This window comes from Ambystoma mexicanum, chromosome 6p, assembly GCF_040938575.1.
Source record: "Ambystoma mexicanum isolate Mex_15411 chromosome 6p, UKY_AmexF1_1, whole genome shotgun sequence".
Classification (NCBI taxonomy): Eukaryota; Metazoa; Chordata; class Amphibia; order Caudata; family Ambystomatidae; genus Ambystoma; species Ambystoma mexicanum.
In genome coordinates, this window is record NC_090935.1 from 24,442,532 (window position 1) to 24,469,575 (window position 27,044).

General features: G+C 47.4%; 1 protein-coding gene across 2 annotated transcripts in view; it reads left to right on the top strand.

Annotated features, from left to right (window-relative positions):
- The window catches only part of LOC138511162 (uncharacterized), a 390,240-nt gene that overhangs the window by 85,688 nt on the left and 277,508 nt on the right, over positions 1–27,044 (top strand). The window lies entirely within an intron of this gene.

A 27,044-nucleotide genomic window follows, 5' to 3' on the forward strand; every position in this document is an offset into this window, starting at 1 on the left:
CTGTGAGTTTAGCATCGTACTGCCTATCTAAGTGTACTGCACATAGCCCACTGTGAGTTTAGCATCGTACTGCCTCTCTAAGTGTACCGCATTTAGCCCACTGTGAGCCTAGCATCGTACTGCCTATCAAATGTACCGCATTTAGCCCACTGTGAACCTAGCATTTAACTGCCTCTCTAAGTGGACTGCATTTAGCCCACTGTGAGTCTAGCATCGTACTGCCTCTCTAAGTGTACCGCATTTAGTCCACTGTGAGTCTAACATTGTACTGCCTATCAAATGTACCGCATTTAGCCCACTGTGAACCTAGCATTGAACTGCCTATCTTAGTGTACCGCATTTAGCCCACTGTGAACCTAGCATTGAACTGCCTATCTTAGTGTACCGCATTTAGCCCACTATGAACCTTGCATTGAACTGCATATCTAAGTGTACCGCATTCAGCCCACTGTGAACCTAGCATTGAACTGCCTATCTTAGTGTACCGCATTTAGCCCACTGTGAACCTAGCATTGAACTGCCTATCTAAGTGTACCGCATTTAGCCCACTGTGAACCTAGCATTGAACTGCCTATCTTAGTGTACCGCATTTAGCCCACTGTGAGCCTAGCATCGTACTTCCTCTCTAGGTGTACCGCATTTAGCCCACTGTGAACCTAGCATTGAACTGCCTATCTAAGTGTACCGCATTTAGCCCACTGTGAACCTAGCATCGTACTGCCTCTCTAGGTGTACCGCATTTAGCCCACTGTGAACCTAGCATTGAACTGCCTATCTAAGTGTACCGCATTTAGCCCACTGTGAACCTAGCATTGAACTGCCTATCTTAGTGTACCGCATTTAGCCCACTGTGAACCTAGCATTGAACTGCCTATCTAAGTGTACCGCATTTAGCCCACTGTGAACCTAGCATTGAACTGCCTATCTAAGTGTACCGCATTTAGCCCACTGTGAACCTAGCATTGAACTGCCTATCTTAGTGTACCGCATTTAGCCCACTGTGAACCTAGCATTGAACTGCCTATCTAAGTGTACCGCATTTAGCCCACTGTGAACCTAGCATCGTACTGCCTCTCTAGGTGTACTGCATTTAGCCCACTGTGAGCCTAGCATTGTACTGCCTCTCTAAGTGGACTGCATTTAGCCCACTGTGAGCCCAGCATCGCACCGCCTCTCTAAGTGGACCGCATTTAGCCCACTGTGAGCCTAGCATCGTACTGCCTCTCTAGGTGTACTGCATTTAGCCCACTGTGAGCCTAGCATTGTACTGCCTCTCTAAGTGGACTGCATTTAGCCCACTGTGAGCCTAGCATCGTGCTGCCTTTCTAAGTGGACTGCATTTAGCCCACTGTGAGTCTAGCATCGTACTGCCTGTCTAGGTGTACTGCATTTAGCCCACTGTGAGTCTAGCATCGTACTGCCTCTCTAAGTGGACTGCATTTAGCCCATTGAGTCTAGTATCGTACTGCCTCTCTAAGTGTACTGCATTTAGCCCACTGTGAGTCTAGCATTGTACTGCCTATCAAATGTACCGCATTTAGCCCATTGTGAGTCTAGCACTGAACTGCCTATCTAAGTGTACCGCATTTAGCCCATTGTGAGTCTAGCATCGTACTGCCTATCTAAGTGTACTGCACTTAGCTCACTGTGAGCTTAGCATCGTACTGCCTATCAAATGTACTGCATTTAGCCCACTGTGAGTCTAGCATCACACTGCCTATCTAAGTGTACTGAACTTAGCCCACTGTGAGCCTAGCATCGTACTGCCTATCAAATGTACCGCATTTAGCCCACTGTGAACCTAGCATTGAACTGCCTATCTAAGTGTACCGCATTTAGCCCACTGTGAACCTAGCATTGAACTGCCTATCTTAGTGTACTGCATTTAGCCCTCTGTGAGCCTAGCATCGTACTGCCTCTCTAGGTGTACTGCATTTAGCCCACTGTGAGCCTAGCATCGTACTGCCTCTCTAGGTGTACTGCATTTAGCCCACTGTGAGCCCAGCATCGCACTGCCTCTCTAAGTGGACTGCATTTAGCCCACTGTGAGTATAGCATCGTACTGCCTCTCTAGGTGTACTGCATTTAGCCCACTGTGAGTCTAGCATCATACTTCCTCTCTAGGTGTACTGCATTTAGCCCACTGTGAGTCTAGCATCATACTTCCTCTCTAGGTGTACTGCATTTAGCCCACTGTGAGTCTAGCATCGTACTGCCTATCAAAAGTACCAAATTTAGCCCACTGTGAGCCTAACATCGTACTGCCTCTCTAAGTGTACTGCATTTAGCCCACTGTGAGTCTAGCATCGTACTACCTATCAAATGTACCGCATTTAGCCCATTGTGAGTCTAGCATTGAACTGCCTATCTAAGTGTACCGCATTTAGCCCATTGTGAGTCTAGCATCGTACTGCCTATCAAATGTACCGCATTTAGCCCACTGTGAATCTAGCATCGTACTGCCTTTGTGTACTGCACTTAGCTCACTGTCAGCTTAGCATCGTACTGCCTATCAAATGTACTGCATTTAGCCCACTGTGAGTCTAGCATCGTACTGCCTATCTAAGTGTACTGAACTTAGCCCACTGTGAGCCTAGCATCGTACTGCCTATCAAATGTACCGCATTTAGCCCACTGTGAGTCTAGCATCGTACTGCCTATCTAAGTGTACTGAACTTAGCCCACTGTGAGCCTAGCATCGTACTGCCTATCAAATGTACCGCATTTAGCCCACTGTGAACCTAGCATTGAGCTGCCTCTCTAAGTGGACTGCATTTAGCACACTGTGAGCCTATCATCGTACTGCCTCTCTAAGTGTACCGCATTTAGCCCACTGTGAGTCTAGCATCGTACTGCCTATACAATCTACCGCCTTTAGTCCATTGTGAGTCTAACATCGTACTGCCTATCAAATGTACCAAATTTAGCCCACTGTGAACCTAGCATTGAACTGCCTATCTAAGTGTACCACATTTAGCCCACTGTGAGCCTAGCATTGAACTGCCTATCTTAGTGTACCGCATTTAGCCCACTGTGAACCTAGCATTGAACTGCCTATCTTATTGTACCGCATTTAGCCCACTGTGAGCCTAGCATCGTACTTCCTCTCTAAGTGTACCGCATTTAGTCCACTGTGAGTCTAGCATCGTACTGCCTCTCTAGGTGTACTGCCTTTAGCCCACTGTGAACCTAGCATTGAACTGCCTGTCTTATTGTACCGCATTTAGCCCACTGTGAGCCTAGCATCGTACTTCCTCTCTAAGTGTACCGCATTTAGTCTACTGTGAGTCTAGCATCGTACTGCCTCTCTAGGTGTACTGCCTTTAGCCCAATGTGAGCCTAGCATCGTACTTCCTTTCTAAGTGTACCGCATTTAGTCCACTGTGAGTCTAGCATCGTACTTCCTCTCTAAGTGTACTGCATTTAGTCCACTGTGAGTCTAGCATCGTACTTCCTCTCTAGGTGTACTGCATTTAGTCCACTGTGAGTCTAGCATCGTACTTCCTCTCTAAGTGTACGCATTTAGTCCACTGTGAGTCTAGCATTGTACTGCCTCTCTAGGTGTACTGCATTTAGCCCACTGTGAGTCTAGCATCGTACTGCCTCTCTAGGTGTACTGCATTTAGCCCACTGTGAGCCTAGCATCGTACTTCCTCTCTAAGTGTACCGCATTTAGTCCACTGTGAGTCTAGCATCGTACTGCCTCTCTAGGTGTAATGCATTTAGCCCACTGTGAGTCTAGCATCATACTGCCTCTCTAGGTGTACTGCATTTAGCCCACTGTGAGCCTAGCATTGTACTTCCTCTCTAGGTGTACTGCATTTAGCCCACTGTGAGCATAGCATCGTACTTCCTCTCTAGGTGTACTGCATTTAGCCCACTGTGAGCCTAGCAATTTTACTTCCTCTCTAAGTGTACCGCATTTAGTCCACTGTGAGTCTAGCATCGTACTTCCTCTCTAGGTGTACTGCATTTAGCCCACTGTGAGTCTAGCATCGTACTGCCTCTCTAGGTGTACTGCATTTAGCCCACTGTGAGCCTAGCATCGTACTTCCTCTCTAAGTGTACCGCATTTAGTCCACTGTGAGTCTAGCATCGTACTGCCTCTCTAGGTGTACTGCATTTAGCCCACTGTGAGTCTAGCATCGTACTGCCTCTCTAGGTGTACTGCATTTAGCCCACTGTTAGCCTAGCATCATACTTCCTCTCTAAGTGTACCGCATTTAGTCCACTGTGAGTCTAACATCGTACTGCCTCTCTAAGTGTACTGCATTTAGTCCACTGTGAGTCTAGCATCGTACTGCCTCTCTAGGTGTACTGCATTTAGCCCACTGTGAGTCTAGCATCGTACTGCCTCTCTAGGTGTACTGCATTTAGCCCACTGTTAGCCTAGCATCATACTTCCTCTCTAAGTGTACCGCATTTAGTCCACTGTGAGTCTAACATCGTACTGCCTATCAAATGTAGCAAATTTAGCCCACTGTGAGCCTAACATCGTACTGCCTCTCTAAGTGTACTGCATTTAGCCCACTGTGAGTCTAGCATTGAACTGCCTATCTAAGTGTACCGCATTTAGCCCACTGTGAGTCTAGCATCGTACTGCCTATGAAATGTACCGCATTTAGCCCACTGTGAGTCTAGCATCGTACTGCCTATCTAAGTGTACTGCACTTAGTCCACTGTGAGTTTAGCACCGTACTGCCTATCAAATGTACCGCATTTAGCCCATTGTGAGTGTAGCATTGAACTGCCTATCTAAGTGTACCGCATTTAGCCCACTGTGAGTCTAGCATCGTACTGCCTATCAAATGTCCCGCATTTAGCCCACTGTGAGTCTAGCATCGTACTGCCTATCTAAGTGTACAGCACTTAGTCCACTGTGAGTTTAGCACCGTACTGCCTATCAAATGTACCGCATTTAGCCCACTGTGAGTCTAGCATCGTACTGCCTATCTAAGTGTACTGCACTTAGCCCACTGTGAGCTTAGCATCGTACTGCCTCTTTAAGTGTACCGCATTTAGCCCACTGTGAGCCTAGCATCGTACTGCCTATCAAATGTACCGCATTTAGCCCACTGTGAACCTAGCATTGAACTGCCTCTCTAAGTGGACTGCATTTAGCCCACTGTGAGTCTAGCATCGTACTGCCTCTCTAAGTGTACTGCATTTAGTCCACTGTGAGTCTAACATCGTACTGCCTATCAAATATCCCGCATTTAGCCCACTGTGAACCTAGCATTGAACTGCCTATCTTAGTGTACTGCATTTAGCCCACTGTGAACCTAGCATTGAACTGCCTATCTAAGTGTACCGCATTTAGCCCACTGTGAACCTAGCATTGAACTGCCTATCTAAGTGTACCGCATTTAGCCCACTGTGAACCTAGCATTGAACTGCCTATCTTAGTGTACCACATTTAGCCCACTGTGAACCTAGCATCGTACTGCCTCTCTAGGTGTACTGCATTTAGCCCACTGTGAGCCTAGCATTGTACTGCCTCTCTAAGTGGACTGCATTTAGCCCACTGTTAACCTAACATTGAACTGCCTATCTTAGTGTACCGCATTTAGCCCACTGTGAACCTAGCATTGAACTGCCTATCTAAGTGTACCACATTTAGCCCACTGTGAGCCTAGCATTGAACTGCCTATCTTGGTGTACCGCATTTAGCCCACTGTGAACCTAGCATTGAACTGCCTATCTAAGTGTACCGCATTTAGCCCACTGTGAGCCTAGCATTGAACTGCCTATCTTAGTGTACCGCATTTAGCCCACTGTGAACCTAGCATTGAACTGCCTATCTAAGTGTACCGCATTTAGCCCACTGTGAACCTAGCATTGAACTGCCTATCTAAGTGTACCGCATTTAGCCCACTGTGCCCTAGCATCGTACTGCCTCTCTAGGTGTACTGCATTTACCCCACTGTGAGCCCAGCATTGCACTGCCTCTCTAACTGGACTGCATTTAGCCCACTGTGAGTATAGCATCGTACTGCCTCTCTAGGTGTACTGCATTTAGCCCACTGTGAGCCTAGCATTGTACTTCCTCTCTAAGTGTACCGCATTTAGTCCACTGTGAGTCTAGCATCGTACTGCCTCTCTAGGTGTACTGCATTTAGCCCACTGTTAGCCTAGCATCATACTTCCTCTCTAAGTGTACCGCATTTAGTCCACTGTGAGTCTAACATCGTACTGCCTATCAAATGTACCAAATTTAGCCCACTGTGAGCCTAACATCGTACTGCCTCTCTAAGTGTTCTGCATTTAGCCCACTGTGAGTCTAGCATTGAACTGCCTATCTAAGTGTACCGCATTTAGCCCACTGTGAGTCTAGCATCGTACTGCCTATGAAATGTACCGCATTTAGCCCACTGTGAGTCTAGCAATGTACTGCCTATCTAAGTGTACTGCACTTAGTCCACTGTGAGTTTAGCACCGTACTGCCTATCAAATGTACCGCATTTAGCCCATTGTGAGTGTAGCATTGAACTGCCTATCTAAGTGTACCGCATTTAGCCCACTGTGAGTCTAGCATCGTACTGCCTATCAAATGTCCCGCATTTAGCCCACTGTGAGTCTAGCATCGTACTGCCTATCTAAGTGTACAGCACTTAGTCCACTGTGAGTTTAGCACCGTACTGCCTATCAAATGTACCGCATTTAGCCCACTGTGAGTCTAGCATCGTACTGCCTATCTAAGTGTACTGCACTTAGCCCACTGTGAGCTTAGCATCGTACTGCCTCTTTAAGTGTACCGCATTTAGCCCACTGTGAGCCTAGCATCGTACTGCCTATCAAATGTACCGCATTTAGCCCACTGTGAACCTAGCATTGAACTGCCTCTCTAAGTGGACTGCATTTAGCCCACTGTGAGTCTAGCATCGTACTGCCTCTCTAAGTGTACTGCATTTAGTCCACTGTGAGTCTAACATCGTACTGCCTATCAAATATCCCGCATTTAGCCCACTGTGAACCTAGCATTGAACTGCCTATCTTAGTGTACCGCATTTAGCCCACTGTGAACCTAGCATTGAACTGCCTATCTAAGTGTACCGCATTTAGCCCACTGTGAACCTAGCATTGAACTGCCTATCTAAGTGTACCGCATTTAGCCCACTGTGAACCTAGCATTGAACTGCCTATCTTAGTGTACCGCATTTAGCCCACTGTGAACCTAGCATTGAACTGCCTATCTTAGTGTACCGCATTTAGCCCACTGTGAACCTAGCATTGAACTGCCTATCTAAGTGTACCACATTTAGCCCACTGTGAGCCTAGCATTGAACTGCCTATCTTGGTGTACCGCATTTAGCCCACTGTGAACCTAGCATTGAACTGCCTATCTAAGTGTACCGCATTTAGCCCACTGTGAGCCTAGCATTGAACTGCCTATCTTAGTGTACCGCATTTAGCCCACTGTGAACCTAGCATTGAACTGCCTATCTAAGTGTACCGCATTTAGCCCACTGTGAACCTAGCATTGAACTGCCTATCTAAGTGTACCGCATTTAGCCCACTGTGCCCTAGCATCGTACTGCCTCTCTAGGTGTACTGCATTTAGCCCACTGTGAGCCTAGCATCGTACTGCCTCTCTAGGTGTACTGCATTTAGCCCACTGTGAGCCCAGCATTGCACTGCCTCTCTAACTGGACTGCATTTAGCCCACTGTGAGTATAGCATCGTACTGCCTCTCTAGGTGTACTGCATTTAGCCCACTGTGAGCCTAGCATTGTACTGCCGCTCTAAGTGGACTGCATTTAGCCCACTGTGAGCCTAGCATCGTACTGCCTCTCTAAGTGGACTGCATTTAGCCCACTGTGAGCCTAGCATCGTACTGCCTGTCTCGGTGTACTGCATTTAGCCCACTGTGAGTCTAGCATCGTACTGCCTCTCTAAGTCGACTGCATTTAGCCCACTGAGTCTAGTGTTGTTCTGCCTCTCTAAGTGTACTGCATTTAGCCCACTGTGAGTCTAGCACTGAACTGCCTATCTAAGTGTACCGCATTTGGCACACTGCGAGTCTAGCATCGTACTCCCTATCAAAAGTACCAAATTTAGCCCACTGTGAGCCTAACATCGCACTGCCTCTCTAAGTGTACTGCATTTAGCCCACTGTGAGTCTAGCATCGTACTACCTATCAAATGTACCGCATTTAGCCCATTGTGATTCTAGCATTGAACTGCCTATCTAAGTGTACCGCATTTAGCCCACTGTGAGTCTAGCATCGTACTGCCTATCAAATGTACCGCATTTAGCCCACTGTGAGTCTAGCATCGTACTGCCTATCTAAGTGTACCGCATTTAGCCCACTGTGAGTCTAGCATCATACTGCCTATCAAATGTACCGCATTTAGCCCACTGTGAGCCTAGCATTGAACTGCCTATCTTAGTGTACCGCATTTAGCCCACTGTGCCCTAGCATCGTACTGCCTCTCTAGGTATACTGCATTTAGCCCACTGTGAGCCTAGCATCGTATTGCCTCTCTAGTTGTACTGCATTTAGCCCACTGTGAGCCCAGCATCGCACTGCCTCTCTAACTGGACTGCATTTAGCCCACTGTGAGTATAGCATCGTACTGCCTCTCTAGGTGTACTGCATTTAGCCCACTGTGAGCCTAGCATTGTACTACCTCTCTAAGTGGACTGCATTTAGCCCACTGTGAGCCTAGCATCGTACTGCCTCTCTAAGTGGACTGCATTTAGCCCACTGTGAGTCTAGCATCGTACTGCCTGTCTAGGTGTACTGCATTTAGCCCACTGTGAGTCTAGCATCGTACTGCCTCTCTAAGTCAACTGCATTTAGCCCACTGAGTCTAGTGTTGTTCTGCCTCTCTAAGTGTACTGCATTTAGCCCACTGTGAGTCTAGCATTGTACTGCCTATCAAATGTACCGCATTTAGCCCACTGTGAGTCTAGCACTTAACTGCCTATCTAAGTGTACCGCATTCGGCACACTGTGAGTCTAGCATCGTACTCCCTATCAAAAGTACCAAATTTAGCCCACTGTGAGCCTAACATCGTACTGCCTCTCTAAGTGTACTGCATTTAACCCACGGTGAGTCTAGCATCGTACTACCTATCAAATGTACCGCATTTAGCCCATTGTGAGTCTAGCATTGAACTGCCTATCTAAGTGTACCGCATTTAGCCCACTGTGAGTCTAGCATCGTACTGCCTATCAAATGTACCGCATTTAGCCCACTGTGAGTCTAGCATCGTACTGCCTATCTAAGTGTACTGCACTTAGCCCACTGTGAGCCTAGCATCGAACTGCCTATCAAATGTACCGCATTTAGCCCACTGTGAACCTAGCATTGAACTGCCTCTCTAAGTGGACTGCATTTAGCCCACTGTGAGTCTAGCATCGTACTGCCTCTCTAAGTGTACCGCATTTAGCCCACTGTGAGTCTAGCATCGTACTGCCTATCAAATGTACCGCATTTAGCCCACTGTGAGTCTAGCATCGTACTGCCTATCTAAGTGTACTGCACTTAGCCCACTGTGAGGTTAGCATCGTACTGCCTATCAAATGGACCGCATTTAGCCCACTGTGAGTTTAGCATCGTACTGCCTATCTAAGTGTACTGCACTTAGCCCACTGTGAGCTTAGCATCGTACTGCCTATCAAATGTACTGCATTTAGCCCACTGTGAGTTTAGCATCGTACTGCCTATCTAAGTGTACTGCACATAGCCCACTGTGAGTTTAGCATCGTACTGCCTCTCTAAGTGGACTGCATTTAGCCCACTGTGAGTCTAGCATCGTACTGCCTCTCTAAGTGTACCGCATTTAGCCCACTGTGAACCTAGCATTGAACTGCCTATCTTAGTGTACCGCATTTAGCCCTCTGTGAACCTAGCATTGAACTGCCTATCTAAGTGTACCGCATTTAGCCCACTGTGAGCCTAGCATTGAACTGCCTATCTTGGTGTACCGCATTTAGCCCTCTGTGAACCTAGCATTGAACTGCCTATCTAAGTGTACCGCATTTAGCCCACTGTGAGCCTAGCATTGAACTGCCTATCTTAGTGTACCGCATTTAGCCCACCGTGAACCTAGCATTGAACTGCCTATCTAAGTGTACCGCATTTAGCCCACTGTGAACCTAGCATTGAACTGCCTATCTAAGTGTACCGCATTTAGCCCACTGTGCCCTAGCATCGTACTGCCTCTCTAGGTGTACTGCATTTAGCCCACTGTGAGCCTAGCATCGTACTGCCTCTCTAGGTGTACTGCATTTAGCCCACTGTGAGCCCAGCATTGCACTGCCTCTCTAACTGGACTGCATTTAGCCCACTGTGAGTATAGCATCGTACTGCCTCTCTAGGTGTACTGCATTTAGCCCACTGTGAGCCTAGCATTGTACTGCCTCTCTAAGTGGACTGCATTTAGCCCACTGTGAGCCTAGCATCGTACTGCCTCTCTAAGTGGACTGCATTTAGCCCACTGTGAGCCTAGCATCGTACTGCCTGTCTAAGTGTACTGCATTTAGCCCACTGTGAGTCTAGCATCGTACTGCCTCTCTAAGTCGACTGCATTTAGCCCACTGAGTCTAGTGTTGTTCTGCCTCTCTAAGTGTACTGCATTTAGCCCACTGTGAGTCTAGCATTGTACTGCCTATCAAATGTACTGCATTTAGCCCACTGTGAGTCTAGCACTGAACTGCCTATCTAAGTGTACCGCATTTGGCACACTGCGAGTCTAGCATCGTACTCCCTATCAAAAGTACCAAATTTAGCCCACTGTGAGCCTAACATCGCACTGCCTCTCTAAGTGTACTGCATTTAGCCCACTGTGAGTCTAGCATCGTACTACCTATCAAATGTACCGCATTTAGCCCATTGTGATTCTAGCATTGAACTGCCTATCTAAGTGTACCGCATTTAGCCCACTGTGAGTCTAGCATCGTACTGCCTATCAAATGTACCGCATTTAGCCCACTGTGAGTCTAGCATCGTACTGCCTATCTAAGTGTACCGCATTTAGCCCACTGTGAGTCTAGCATCGTACTGCCTATCAAATGTACTGCATTTAGCCCACTGTGAGCCTAGCATTGAACTGCCTATCTTAGTGTACCGCATTTAGCCCACTGTGCCCTAGCATCGTACTGCCTCTCTAGGTATACTGCATTTAGCCCACTGTGAGCCTAGCATCGTATTGCCTTTCTAGGTGTACTGCATTTAGCCCACTGTGAGCCCAGCATCGCACTGCCTCTCTAACTGGACTGCATTTAGCCCACTGTGAGTATAGCATCGTACTGCCTCTCTAGGTGTACTGCATTTAGCCCACTGTGAGCCTAGCATTGTACTACCTCTCTAAGTGGACTGCATTTAGCCCACTGTGAGCCTAGCATCGTACTGCCTCTCTAAGTGGACTGCATTTAGCCCACTGTGAGTCTAGCATCGTACTGCCTGTCTAGGTGTACTGCATTTAGCCCACTGTGAGTCTAGCATCGTACTGCCTCTCTAAGTCGACTGCATTTAGCCCACTGAGTCTAGTGTTGTTCTGCCTCTCTAAGTGTACTGCATTTAGCCCACTGTGAGTCTAGCATTGTACTGCCTATCAAATGTACCGCATTTAGGCCACTGTGAGTCTAGCACTGAACTGCCTATCTAAGTGTACCGCATTCGGCACACTGTGAGTCTAGCATCGTACTCCCTATCAAAAGTACCAAATTTAGCCCACTGTGAGCCTAACATCGTACTGCCTCTCTAAGTGTACTGCATTTAACCCACGGTGAGTCTAGCATCGTACTACCTATCAAATGTACCGCATTTAGCCCATTGTGAGTCTAGCATTGAACTGCCTATCTAAGTGTACCGCATTTAGCCCACTGTGAGTCTAGCATCGTACTGCCTATCAAATGTACCGCATTTAGCCCACTGTGAGTCTAGCATCGTACTGCCTATCTAAGTGTACTGCACTTAGCCCACTGTGAGCTTAGCATCGTACTGCCTATCAAATGTACCGCATTTAGCCCACTGTGAGTCTAGCATCGTACTGCCTATCTAAGTGTACTGAACTTAGCCCACTGTGAGCCTAGCATCGAACTGCCTATCAAATGTACCGCATTTAGCCCACTGTGAACCTAGCATTGAACTGCCTCTCTAAGTGGACTGCATTTAGCCCACTGTGAGTCTAGCATCGTACTGCCTCTCTAAGTGTACCGCATTTAGCCCACTGTGAGTCTAGCATCGTACTGCCTATCAAATGTACTGCATTTAGCCCACTGTAAGTCTAGCATCGTACTGCCTATCAAATGTACCGCATTTAGCCCACTGTGAGTCTAGCATCGTACTGCCTATCTAAGTGTACTGCACTTAGCCCACTGTGAGGTTAGCATCGTACTGCCTATCTAAGTGTACTGCACTTAGCTCACTGTGAGCTTAGCATCGTACTGCCTATCAAATGTACTGCATTTAGCCCACTGTGAGTCTAGCATCATACTGCCTATCTAAGTGTACTGAACTTAGCCCACTGTGAGCCTAGCATCGTACTGCCTATCAAATGTACCGCATTTAGCCCACTGTGAACCTAGCATTGAACTGCCTATCTAAGTGTACCGCATTTAGCCCATTGTGAGTCTAGCATCGTACTGCCTATCTAAGTGTACTGCACTTAGCTCACTGTGAGCTTAGCATCGTACTGCCTATCAAATGTACTGCATTTAGCCCACTGTGAGTCTAGCATCATACTGCCTATCTAAGTGTACTGAACTTAGCCCACTGTGAGCCTAGCATCGTACTGCCTATCAAATGTACCGCATTTAGCCCACTGTGAACCTAGCATTGAACTGCCTATCTAAGTGTACCACATTTAGCCCATTGTGAGTCTAGCATCGTACTGCCTATCTAAGTGTACTGCACTTAGCTCACTGTGAGCTTAGCATCGTACTGCCTATCAAATGTACTGCATTTAGCCCACTGTGAGTCTAGCATCATACTGCCTATCTAAGTGTACTGAACTTAGCCCACTGTGAGCCTAGCATCGTACTGCATATCAAATGTACCGCATTTAGCCCACTGTGAACCTAGCATTGAACTGCCTATCTAAGTGTACCGCATTTAGCCCACTGTGAACCTAGCATTGAACTGCCTATCTTAGTGTACTGCATTTAGCCCTCTGTGAGCCTAGCATCGTACTGCCTCTCTAGGTGTACTGCATTTAGCCCACTGTGAGCCTAGCATCGTACTGCCTCTCTAGGTGTACTGCATTTAGCCCACTGTGAGCCCAGCATCGCACTGCCTCTCTAAGTGGACTGCATTTAGCCCACTGTGAGTATAGCATCGTACTGCCTCTCTAGGTGTACTGCATTTAGCCCACTGTGAGTCTAGCATCATACTTCCTCTCTAGGTGTACTGCATTTAGCCCACTGTGAGTCTAGCATCATACTTCCTCTCTAGGTGTACTGCATTTAGCCCACTGTGAGTTTAGCATCGTACTGCCTATCAAAAGTACCAAATTTAGCCCACTGTGAGCCTAACATCGTACTGCCTCTCTAAGTGTACTGCATTTAGCCCACTGTGAGTCTAGCATCGTACTACCTATCAAATGTACCGCATTTAGCCCATTGTGAGTCTAGCATTGAACTGCCTATCTAAGTGTACCGCATTTAGCCCATTGTGAGTCTAGCATCGTACTGCCTATCAAATGTACCGCATTTAGCCCACTGTGAATCTAGCATCGTACTGCCTAAGTGTACTGCACTTAGCTCACTGTCAGCTTAGCATCGTACTGCCTATCAAATGTACTGCATTTAGCCCACTGTGAGTCTAGCATCGTACTGCCTATCTAAGTGTACTGAACTTAGCCCACTGTGAGCCTAGCATCGTACTGCCTATCAAATGTACCGCATTTAGCCCACTGTGAGTCTAGCATCGTACTGCCTATCTAAGTGTACTGAACTTAGCCCACTGTGAGCCTAGCATCGTACTGCCTATCAAATGTACCGCATTTAGCCCACTGTGAACCTAGCATTGAGCTGCCTCTCTAAGTGGACTGCATTTAGCACACTGTGAGCCTATCATCGTACTGCCTCTCTAAGTGTACCGCATTTAGCCCACTGTGAGTCTAGCATCGTACTGCCTATACAATCTACCGCCTTTAGTCCATTGTGAGTCTAACATCGTACTGCCTATCAAATGTACCAAATTTAGCCCACTGTGAACCTAGCATTGAACTGCCTATCTAAGTGTACCACATTTAGCCCACTGTGAGCCTAGCATTGAACTGCCTATCTTAGTGTACCGCATTTAGCCCACTGTGAACCTAGCATTGAACTGCCTATCTTATTGTACCGCATTTAGCCCACTGTGAGCCTAGCATCATACTTCCTCTCTAAGTGTACCGCATTTAGTCCACTGTGAGTCTAGCATCGTACTGCCTCTCTAGGTGTACTGCCTTTAGCCCACTGTGAACCTAGCATTGAACTGCCTATCTTATTGTACCGCATTTAGCCCACTGTGAGCCTAGCATCGTACTTCCTCTCTAAGTGTACCGCATTTAGTCTACTGTGAGTCTAGCATCGTACTGCCTCTCTAGGTGTACTGCCTTTAGCCCAATGTGAGCCTAGCATCGTACTTCCTTTCTAAGTGTACCGAATTTAGTCCACTGTGAGTCTAGCATCGTACTTCCTCTCTAAGTGTACCGCATTTAGTCCACTGTGAGTCTAGCATCGTACTTCCTCTCTAGGTGTACTGCATTTAGTCCACTGTGAGTCTAGCATCGTACTTCCTCTCTAAGTGTACCGCATTTAGTCCACTGTGAGTCTAGCATTGTACTGCCTCTCTAGGTGTACTGCATTTAGCCCACTGTGAGTCTAGCATCGTACTGCCTCTCTAGGTGTACTGCATTTAGCCCACTGTGAGCCTAGCATCGTACTTCCTCTCTAAGTGTACCGCATTTAGTCCACTGTGAGTCTAGCATCGTACTGCCTCTCTAGGTGTAATGCATTTAGCCCACTGTGAGTCTAGCATCGTACTGCCTCTCTAGGTGTACTGCATTTAGCCCACTGTGAGCCTAGCATTGTACTTCCTCTCTAGGTGTACTGCATTTAGCCCACTGTGAGCATAGCATCGTACTTCCTCTCTAGGTGTACTGCATTTAGCCCACTGTGAGCCTAGCAATTTTACTTCCTCTCTAAGTGTACCGCATTTAGTCCACTGTGAGTCTAGCATCGTACTTCCTCTCTAGGTGTACTGCATTTAGCCCACTGTGAGTCTAGCATCGTACTGCCTCTCTAGGTGTACGGCATTTAGCCCACTGTGAGCCTAGCATCGTACTTCCTCTCTAAGTGTACCGCATTTAGTCCACTGTGAGTCTAGCATCGTACTGCCTCTCTAGGTGTACTGCATTTAGCCCACTGTGAGTCTAGCATCGTACTGCCTCTCTAGGTGTACTGCATTTAGCCCACTGTTAGCCTAGCATCATACTTCCTCTCTAAGTGTACCGCATTTAGTCCACTGTGAGTCTACCATCGTACTGCCTCTCTAAGTGTACTGCATTTAGTCCACTGTGAGTCTAGCATCGTACTGCCTCTCTAGGTGTACTGCATTTAGCCCACTGTGAGTCTAGCATCGTACTGCCTCTCTAGGTGTACTGCATTTAGCCCACTGTTAGCCTAGCATCATACTTCCTCTCTAAGTGTACCGCATTTAGTCCACTGTGATTCTAACATCGTACTGCCTATCAAATGTATCAAATTTAGCCCACTGTGAGCCTAACATCGTACTGCCTCTCTAAGTGTACCGCATTTAGCCCACTGTGAGTCTAGCATCGTACTGCCTATGAAAAGTACCGCATTTAGCCCACTGTGAGTCTAGCATCGTACTGCCTATCTAAGTGTACTGCACTTAGTCCACTGTGAGTTTAGCACCGTACTGCCTATCAAATGTACCGCATTTAGCCCATTGTGAGTGTAGCATTGAACTGCCTATCTAAGTGTACCGCATTTAGCCCACTGTGAGTCTAGCATCGTACTGCCTATCAAATGTCCCGCATTTAGCCCACTGTGAGTCTAGCATCGTACTGCCTATCTAAGTGTACAGCACTTAGTCCACTGTGAGTTTAGCACCGTACTGCCTATCAAATGTACCGCATTTAGCCCACTGTGAGTCTAGCATCGTACTGCCTATCTAAGTGTACTGCACTTAGCCCACTGTGAGCTTAGCATCGTACTGCCTCTTTAAGTGTACCGCATTTAGCCCACTGTGAGCCTAGCATCGTACTGCCTATCAAATGTACCGCATTTAGCCCACTGTGAACCTAGCATTGAACTACCTCTCTAAGTGGACTGCATTTAGCCCACTGTGAGTCTAGCATCGTACTGCCTCTCTAAGTGTACTGCATTTAGCCCACTGTGAGTCTAGCATCGTACTGCCTCTCTAAGTGTACTGCATTTAGCCCACTGTGAGCCTAGCATCGTACTGCCTATCAAATGTACCGCATTTAGCCCACTGTGAACCTAGCATTGAACTACCTCTCTAAGTGGACTGCATTTAGCCCACTGTGAGTCTAGCATCGTACTGCCTCTCTAAGTGTACTGCATTTAGTCCACTGTGAGTCTAACATTGTACTGCCTATCAAATATCCCGCATTTAGCCCACTGTGAACCTAGCATTGAACTGCCTATCTAAGTGTACCGCATTTAGCCCACTGTGAACCTAGCATTGAACTGCCTATCTAAGTGTACCGCATTTAGCCCACTGTGAACCTAGCATTGAACTGCCTATCTTAGTGTACCGCATTTAGCCCACTGTGAACCTAGCATTGAACTGCCTATCTAAGTGTACCACATTTAGCCCACTGTGAGCCTAGCATTGAACTGCCTATCTTGGTGTACCGCATTTAGCCCACTGTGAACCTAGCATTGAACTGCCTATCTAAGTGTACCGCATTTAGCCCACTGTGAGCCTAGCATTGAACTGCCTATCTTAGTGTACCACATTTAGCCCACTGTGAACCTAGCATTGAACTGCCTATCTAAGTGTACCGCATTTAGCCCACTGTGAACCTAGCATTGAACTGCCTATCTAAGTGTACCGCATTTAGACCACTGTGCCCTAGCATCGTACTGCCTCTCTAGGTGTACTGCATTTAGCCCACTGTGAGCCTAGCATCGTACTGCCTCTCTAGGTGTACTGCATTTAGCCCACTGTGAGCCCAGCATTGCACTGCCTCTCTAACTGGACTGCATTTAGCCCACTGTGAGTATAGCATCGTACTGCCTCTCTAGGTGTACTGCATTTAGCCCACTGTGAGCCTAGCATTGTACTTCCTCTCTAAGTGTACCGCATTTAGTCCACTGTGAGTCTAGCATCGTACTGCCTCTCTAGGTGTACTGCATTTAGCCCACTGTGAGTCTAGCATCGTACTGCCTCTCTAGGTGTACTGCATTTAGCCCACTGTTAGCCTAGCATCATACTTCCTCTCTAAGTGTACCGCATTTAGTCCACTGTGAGTCTAACATCGTACTGCCTCTCTAAGTGTACTGCATTTAGTCCACTGTGAGTCTAGCATCGTACTGCCTCTCTAGGTGTACTGCATTTAGCCCACTGTGAGTCTAGCATCGTACTGCCTCTCTAGGTGTACTGCATTTAGCCCACTGTTAGCCTAGCATCATACTTCCTCTCTAAGTGTACCGCATTTAGTCCACTGTGAGTCTAACATCGTACTGCCTATCAAATGTACCAAATTTAGCCCACTGTGAGCCTAACATCGTACTGCCTCTCTAAGTGTACTGCATTTAGCCCACTGTGAGTCTAGCATTGAACTGCCTATCTAAGTGTACCGCATTTAGCCCACTGTGAGTCTAGCATCGTACTGCCTATGAAATGTACCGCATTTAGCCCACTGTGAGTCTAGCAATGTACTGCCTATCTAAGTGTACTGCACTTAGTCCACTGTGAGTTTAGCACCGTACTGCCTATCAAATGTACCGCATTTAGCCCATTGTGAGTGTAGCATTGAACTGCCTATCTAAGTGTACCGCATTTAGCCCACTGTGAGTCTAGCATCGTACTGCCTATCAAATGTCCCGCATTTAGCCCACTGTGAGTCTAGCATCGTACTGCCTATCTAAGTGTACAGCACTTAGTCCACTGTGAGTTTAGCACCGTACTGCCTATCAAATGTACCGCATTTAGCCCACTGTGAGTCTAGCATCGTACTGCCTATCTAAGTGTACTGCACTTAGCCCACTGTGAGCTTAGCATCGTACTGCCTCTTTAAGTGTACCGCATTTAGCCCACTGTGAGCCTAGCATCGTACTGCCTATCAAATGTACCGCATTTAGCCCACTGTGAGTCTAGCATCGTACTGCCTCTCTAAGTGTACTGCATTTAGTCCACTGTGAGTCTAACATCGTACTGCCTATCAAATATCCCGCATTTAGCCCACTGTGAACCTAGCATTGAACTGCCTATCTTAGTGTACCGCATTTAGCCCACTGTGAACCTAGCATTGAACTGCCTATCTAAGTGTACCGCATTTAGCCCACTGTGAACCTAGCATTGAACTGCCTATCTAAGTGTACCGCATTTAGCCCACTGTGAACCTAGCATTGAACTGCCTATCTAAGTGTACCGCATTTAGTCCACTGTGAGCCTAGCATTGAACTGCCTATCTTAGTGTACCGCATTTAGCCCACTGTGAACCTAGCATTGAACTGCCTATCTAAGTGTACCGCATATAGCCCACTGTGAACCTAGCATTGAACTGCCTATCTAAGTGTACCGCATTTAGCCCACTGTGAGCCTAGCATTGAACTGCCTATCTTAGTGTACCGCATTTAGCCCACTGTGAACCTAGCATTGAACTGCCTCTCTAGGTGTACTGCATTTAGCCCACTGTTAACCTAGCATTGAACTGCCTATCTTAGTGCACTGCATTTAGCCCACTGTGAACCTAGCATTGAACTGCCTATCTTAGTGTACTGCATTTAGCCCACTGTGAGCCTAGCATCGTACTGCCTCTCTAGGTGTACTGCATTTAGCCCACTGTCAGCCCAGCATTGCACTGCCTCTCTAACTGGACAGCATTTAGCCCACTGTGAGTATAGCATCGTACTGCCTCTCTAGGTGTACTGCATTTAGCCCACTGTGAGCCTAGCATTGTACTGCCGCTCTAAGTGGACTGCATTTAGCCCACTGTGAGCCTAGCATCGTACTGCCTCTCTAAGTGGACTGCATTTAGCCCACTGTGAGCCTAGCATCGTACTGCCTGTCTAGGTTTACTGCATTTAGCCCACTGTGAGTCTAGCATCGTACTGCCTCTCTAAGTCGACTGCATTTAGCCCACTGAGTCTAGTGTTGTTCTGCCTCTCTAAGTGTACTGCATTTAGCCCACTGTGAGTCTAGCACTGAACTGCCTATCTAAGTGTACCGCATTTGGCACACTGCGAGTCTAGCATCGTACTCCCTATCAAAAGTACCAAATTTAGCCCACTGTGAGCCTAACATCGCACTGCCTCTCTAAGTGTACTGCATTTAGCCCACTGTGAGTCTAGCATCGTACTACCTATCAAATGTACCGCATTTAGCCCATTGTGATTCTAGCATTGAACTGCCTATCTAAGTGTACCGCATTTAGCCCACTGTGAGTCTAGCATCGTACTGCCTATCAAATGTACCGCATTTAGCCCACTGTGAGTCTAGCATCGTACTGCCTATCTAAGTGTACCGCATTTAGCCCACTGTGAGTCTAGCATCGTACTGCCTATCAAATGTACCGCATTTAGCCCACTGTGAGCCTAGCATTGAACTGCCTATCTTAGTGTACCGCATTTAGCCCACTGTGCCCTAGCATCGTACTGCCTCTCTAGGTATACTGCATTTAGCCCACTGTGAGCCTAGCATCGTATTGCCTCTCTAGGTGTACTGCATTTAGCCCACTGTGAGCCCAGCATCGCACTGCCTCTCTAACTGGACTGCATTTAGCCCACTGTGAGTATAGCATCGTACTGCCTCTCTAGGTGTACTGCCTTTAGCCCACTGTGAGCCTAGCATTGTACTACCTCTCTAAGTGGACTGCATTTAGCCCACTGTGAGCCTAGCATCGTACTGCCTCTCTAAGTGGACTGCATTTAGCCCACTGTGAGTTTAGCATCGTACTGCCTGTCTAGGTGTACTGCATTTAGCCCACTGTGAGTCTAGCATCGTACTGCCTCTCTAAGTCAACTGCATTTAGCCCACTGAGTCTAGTGTTGTTCTGCCTCTCTAAGTGTACTGCATTTAGCCCACTGTGAGTCTAGCATTGTACTGCCTATCAAATGTACCGCATTTAGCCCACTGTGAGTCTAGCACTGAACTGCCTATCTAAGTGTACCGCATTCGGCACACTGTGAGTCTAGCATCGTACTCCCTATCAAAAGTACCAAATTTAGCCCACTGTGAGCCTAACATCGTACTGCCTCTCTAAGTGTACTGCATTTAACCCACGGTGAGTCTAGCATCGTACTACCTATCAAATGTACCGCATTTAGCCCATTGTGAGTCTAGCATTGAACTGCCTATCTAAGTGTACCGCATTTAGCCCACTGTGAGTCTAGCATCGTACTGCCTATCAAATGTACCGCATTTAGCCCACTGTGAGTCTAGCATCGTACTGCCTATCTAAGTGTACTGCACTTAGCCCACTGTGAGCTTAGCATCGTACTGCCTATCAAATGTACCGCATTTAGCCCACTGTGAGTCTAGCATCGTACTGCCTATCTAAGTGTACTGAACTTAGCCCACTGTGAGCCTAGCATCGAACTGCCTATCAAATGTACCGCATTTAGCCCACTGTGAACCTAGCATTGAACTGCCTCTCTAAGTGGACTGCATTTAGCCCACTGTGAGTCTAGCATCGTACTGCCTCTCTAAGTGTACCGCATTTAGCCCACTGTGAGTCTAGCATCGTACTGCCTATCAAATGTACTGCATTTAGCCCACTGTAAGTCTAGCATCGTACTGCCTATCAAATGTACCGCATTTAGCCCACTGTGAGTCTAGCATCGTACTGCCTATCTAAGTGTACTGCACTTAGCCCACTGTGAGGTTAGCATCGTACTGCCTATCAAATGGACCGCATTTAGCCCACTGTGAGTTTAGCATCGTACTGCCTATCTAAGTGTACTGCACTTAGCCCACTGTAAGCTTAGCATCGTACTGCCTATCAAATGTACCGCATTTAGCCCACTGTGAGTTTAGCATCGTACTGCCTATCTAAGTGTACTGCACTTAGCCCACTGTAAGCTTAGCATCGTACTGCCTATCAAATGTACCGCATTTAGCCCACTGTGAACCTAGCATTGAACTGCCTATCTAAGTGTACCACATTTAGCCCACTGTGAGCCTAACATTGAACTGCCTATCTTGGTGTACCGCATTTAGCCCACTGTGAACCTAGCATTGAACTGCCTATCTAAGTGTACCGCATTTAGCCCACTGTGAGCCTAGCATTGAACTGCCTATCTTAGTGTGCCGCATTTAGCCCACTGTGAACCTAGCATTGAACTGCCTATCTAAGTGTACCGCATTTAGCCCACTGTGAACCTAGCATTGAACTGCCTATCTAAGTGTACCGCATTTAGCCCACTGTGCCCTAGCATCGTACTGCCTCTCTAGGTGTACTGCATTTAGCCCACTGTGAGCCTAGCATTGTACTGCCTCTCTAGGTGTACTGCATTTAGCCCACTGTGAGCCCAGCATTGCACTGCCTCTCTAACTGGACTGCATTTAGCCCACTGTGAGTATAGCATCGTACTGCCTCTCTAGGTGTACTGCATTTAGCCCACTGTGAGCCTAGCATTGTACTGCCTCTCTAAGTGGACTGCATTTAGCCCACTGTGAGCCTAGCATCGTACTGCCTCTCTAAGTGGACTGCATTTAGCCCACTGTGAGTCTAGCATTGTACTGCCTATCAAATGTACTGCATTTAGCCCACTGTGAGTCTAGCACTGAACTGCCTATCTAAGTGTACCGCATTTGGCACACTGTGAGTCTAGCATCGTACTCCCTATCAAAAGTACCAAATTTAGCCCACTGTGAGCCTAACATCGCACTGCCTCTCTAAGTGTACTGCATTTAGCCCACTGTGAGTCTAGCATCGTACTACCTATCAAATGTACCGCATTTAGCCCATTGTGATTCTAGCATTGAACTGCCTATCTAAGTGTACCGCATTTAGCCCACTGTGAGTCTAGCATCGTACTGCCTATCAAATGTACCGCATTTAGCCCACTGTGAGTCTAGCATCGTACTGCCTATCTAAGTGTACCGCATTTAGCCCACTGTGAGTCTAGCATCGTACTGCCTATCAAATGTACTGCATTTAGCCCACTGTGAGCCTAGCATTGAACTGCCTATCTTAGTGTACCGCATTTAGCCCACTGTGCCCTAGCATCGTACTGCCTCTCTAGGTATACTGCATTTAGCCCACTGTGAGCCTAGCATCGTATTGCCTTTCTAGGTGTACTGCATTTAGCCCACTGTGAGCCCAGCATCGCACTGCCTCTCTAACTGGACTGCATTTAGCCCACTGTGAGTATAGCATCGTACTGCCTCTCTAGGTGTACTGCATTTAGCCCACTGTGAGCCTAGCATTGTACTACCTCTCTAAGTGGACTGCATTTAGCCCACTGTGAGCCTAGCATCGTACTGCCTCTCTAAGTGGACTGCATTTAGCCCACTGTGAGTCTAGCATCGTACTGCCTGTCCAGGTGTACTGCATTTAGCCCACTGTGAGTCTAGCATCGTACTGCCTCTCTAAGTCGACTGCATTTAGCCCACTGAGTCTAGTGTTGTTCTGCCTCTCTAAGTGTACTGCATTTAGCCCACTGTGAGTCTAGCATTGTACTGCCTATCAAATGTACCGCATTTAGCCCACTGTGAGTCTAGCACTGAACTGCCTATCTAAGTGTACCGCATTCGGCACACTGTGAGTCTAGCATCGTACTCCCTATCAAAAGTACCAAATTTAGCCCACTGTGAGCCTAACATCGTACTGCCTCTCTAAGTGTACTGCATTTAACCCACGGTGAGTCTAGCATCGTACTACCTATCAAATGTACCGCATTTAGCCCATTGTGAGTCTAGCATTGAACTGCCTATCTAAGTGTACCGCATTTAGCCCACTGTGAGTCTAGCATCGTACTGCCTATCAAATGTACCGCATTTAGCCCACTGTGAGTCTAGCATCGTACTGCCTATCTAAGTGTACTGCACTTAGCCCACTGTGAGCTTAGCATCGTACTGCCTATCAAATGTACCGCATTTAGCCCACTGTGAGTCTAGCATCGTACTGCCTATCTAAGTGTACTGAACTTAGCCCACTGTGAGCCTAGCATCGAACTGCCTATCAAATGTACCGCATTTAGCCCACTGTGAACCTAGCATTGAACTGCCTCTCTAAGTGGACTGCATTTAGCCCACTGTGAGTCTAGCATCGTACTGCCTCTCTAAGTGTACCGCATTTAGCCCACTGTGAGTCTAGCATCGTACTGCCTATCAAATGTACTGCATTTAGCCCACTGTAAGTCTAGCATCGTACTGCCTATCAAATGTACCGCATTTAGCCCACTGTGAGTCTAGCATCGTACTGCCTATCTAAGTGTACTGCACTTAGCCCACTGTGAGGTTAGCATCGTACTGCCTATCAAATGGACCGCATTTAGCCCACTGTGAGTTTAGCATCGTACTGCCTATCTAAGTGTACTGCACTTAGCCCACTGTGAGCTTAGCATCGTACTGCCTATCAAATGTACCGCATTTAGCCCACTGTGAGTTTAGCATCGTACTGCCTATCTAAGTGTACTGCACATAGCCCACTGTGAGTTTAGCATCGTACTGCCTCTCTAAGTGTACCGCATTTAGCCCACTGTGAGCCTAGCATCGTACTGCCTATCAAATGTACCGCATTTAGCCCACTGTGAACCTAGCATTTAACTGCCTCTCTAAGTGGACTGCATTTAGCCCACTGTGAGTCTAGCATCGTACTGCCTCTCTAAGTGTACCGCATTTAGTCCACTGTGAGTCTAACATTGTACTGCCTATCAAATGTACCGCATTTAGCCCACTGTGAACCTAGCATTGAACTGCCTATCTTAGTGTACCGCATTTAGCCCACTGTGAACCTTGCATTGAACTGCCTATCTAAGTGTACCACATTTAGCCCACTGTGCCCTAGCTTCGTACTGCCTCTCTAGGTGTACTGCATTTAGCCCACTGTGAGCCTAGCATTGTACTTCCGCTCTAGGTGTACCGCATTTAGCCCACTGTGCCCTAGCTTCGTACTGCCTCTCTAGGTGTACTGCATTTAGCCCACTGTGAGCCTAGCATTGTACTGCCTCTCTAAGTGTACTGCATTTAGTCCACTGTGAGTCGAACATTGTACTGCCTCTCTAGGTGTACTGCATTTAGCCCACTGTCAGCCCAGCATCGCACTGCCTCTCTAAGTGGACTGCATTTAGCCCACTGTGAACCTAGCATTGAACTGCCTATCTAAGTGTACCGCATTTAGCCCACTGTGAACCTAGCATTGAACTGCCTATCTTAGTGTACCGCATTTAGCCCACCGTGAACCTAGCATTGAACTGCCTATCTAAGTGTACCGCATTTAGCCCTCTGTGAACCTAGCATTGAACTGCCTATCTTAGTGTACCGCATTTAGCCCACTGTGAACCTAGCATTGAACTGCCTATCTAGGTGTACCGCATTTAGCCCACTGTGAACCTAGCATCGTACTGCCTCTCTAGGTGTACCGCATTTAGCCCACTGTGAACCTAGCATTGAACTGCCTATCTAAGTGTACCGCATTTAGCCCACTGTGAACCTAGCATTGAACTGCCTATCTTAGTTTACCGCATTTAGCCCACTGTGAACCTAGCATTGAACTGCCTATCTATGTGTACCGCATTTAGCCCACTGTGAACCTAGCATTGAACTGCCTATCTAAGTGTACCGCATTTAGCCCACTGTGAACCTAGCATTGAACTGACTATCTTAGTGTACCGCATTTAGCCCACTGTGAACCTAGCATTGAACTGCCTATCTAAGTGTACCGCATTTAGCCCACTGTGAACCGAGCATCGTACTGCCTCTCTAGGTGTACTGCATTTAGCCCACTGTGAGCCTAGCATTGTACTGCCTCTCTAAGTGGACTGCATTTAGCCCACTGTGAGCCCAGCATCGCACCGCCTCTCTAAGTGGACCGCATTTAGCCCACTGTGAGCCTAGCATCGTACTGCCTCTCTAGGTGTACTGCATTTAGCCCACTGTGAGCCTAGCATTGTACTGCCTCTCTAAGTGGATTGCATTTAGCCCACTGTGAGCCTAGCATCGTGCTGCCTTTCTAAGTGGACTGCATTTAGCCCACTGTGAGTCTAGCATCGTACTGCCTGTCTAGGTGTACTGCATTTAGCCCACTGTGAGTCTAGCATCGTACTGCCTCTCTAAGTGGACTGCATTTAGCCCATTGAGTCTAGTATCGTACTGCCTCTCTAAGTGTACTGCATTTAGCCCACTGTGAGTCTAGCATTGTACTGCATATCAAATGTACCGCATTTAGCCCATTGTGAGTCTAGCACTGAACTGCCTATCTAAGTGTACCGCATTTAGCCCATTGTGAGTCTAGCATCGTACTGCCTATCTAAGTGTACTGCACTTAGCTCACTGTGAGCTTAGCATCGTACTGCCTATCAAATGTACTGCATTTAGCCCACTGTGAGCCTAGCATCGTACTGCCTATCAAATGTACCGCATTTAGCCCACTGTGAACCTAGCATTGAACTGCCTCTCTAAGTGGACTGCATTTAGCACACTGTGAGTCTAGCATCATACTGCCTCTCTAAGTGTACCGCATTTAGCCCACTGTGAGTCTAGCATCGTACTGCCTATCAAATGTACCGCATTTAGCCCACTGTGAGTCTAGCATCGTACTGCCTATCTAAGTGTACCGCATTTAGCCCACTGTGAGTCTAGCATCGTACTGCCTATCAAATGTACCGCATTTAGCCCACTGTGAGCCTAGCATTGAACTGCCTATCTTAGTGTACCGCATTTAGCCCACTGTGCCCTAGCATCGTACTGCCTCTCTAGGTATACTGCATTTAGCCCACTGTGAGCCTAGCATCGTATTGCCTCTCTAGGTGTACTGCATTTAGCCCACTGTGAGCCCAGCATCGCACTGCCTCTCTAACTGGACTGCATTTAGCCCACTGTGAGTATAGCATCGTACTGCCTCTCTAGGTGTACTGCATTTAGCCCACTGTGAGCCTAGCATTGTACTACCTCTCTAAGTGGACTTCATTTAGCCCACTGTGAGCCTAGCATCGTACTGCCTCTCTAAGTGGACTGCATTTAGCCCACTGTGAGTCTAGCATCGTACTGCCTGTCTAGGTGTACTGCATTTAGCCCACTGTGAGTCTAGCATCGTACTGCCTCTCTAAGTCAACTGCATTTAGCCCACTGAGTCTAGTGTTGTTCTGCCTCTCTAAGTGTACTGCATTTAGCCCACTGTGAGTCTAGCATTGTACTGCCTATCAAATGTACCGCATTTAGCCCACTGTGAGTCTAGCACTGAACTGCCTATCTAAGTGTACCGCATTCGGCACACTGTGAGTCTAGCATCGTACTCCCTATCAAAAGTACCAAATTTAGCCCACTGTGAGCCTAACATCGTACTGCCTCTCTAAGTGTACTGCATTTAACCCACGGTGAGTCTAGCATCGTACTACCTATCAAATGTACCGCATTTAGCCCATTGTGAGTCTAGCATTGAACTGCCTATCTAAGTGTACCGCATTTAGCCCACTGTGAGTCTAGCATCGTACTGCCTATCAAATGTACCGCATTTAGCCCACTGTGAGTCTAGCATCGTACTGCCTATCTAAGTGTACTGCACTTAGCCCACTGTGAGCTTAGCATCGTACTGCCTATCAAATGTACCGCATTTAGCCCACTGTGAGTCTAGCATCGTACTGCCTATCTAAGTGTACTGAACTTAGCCCACTGTGAGCCTAGCATCGAACTGCCTATCAAATGTACCGCATTTAGCCCACTGTGAA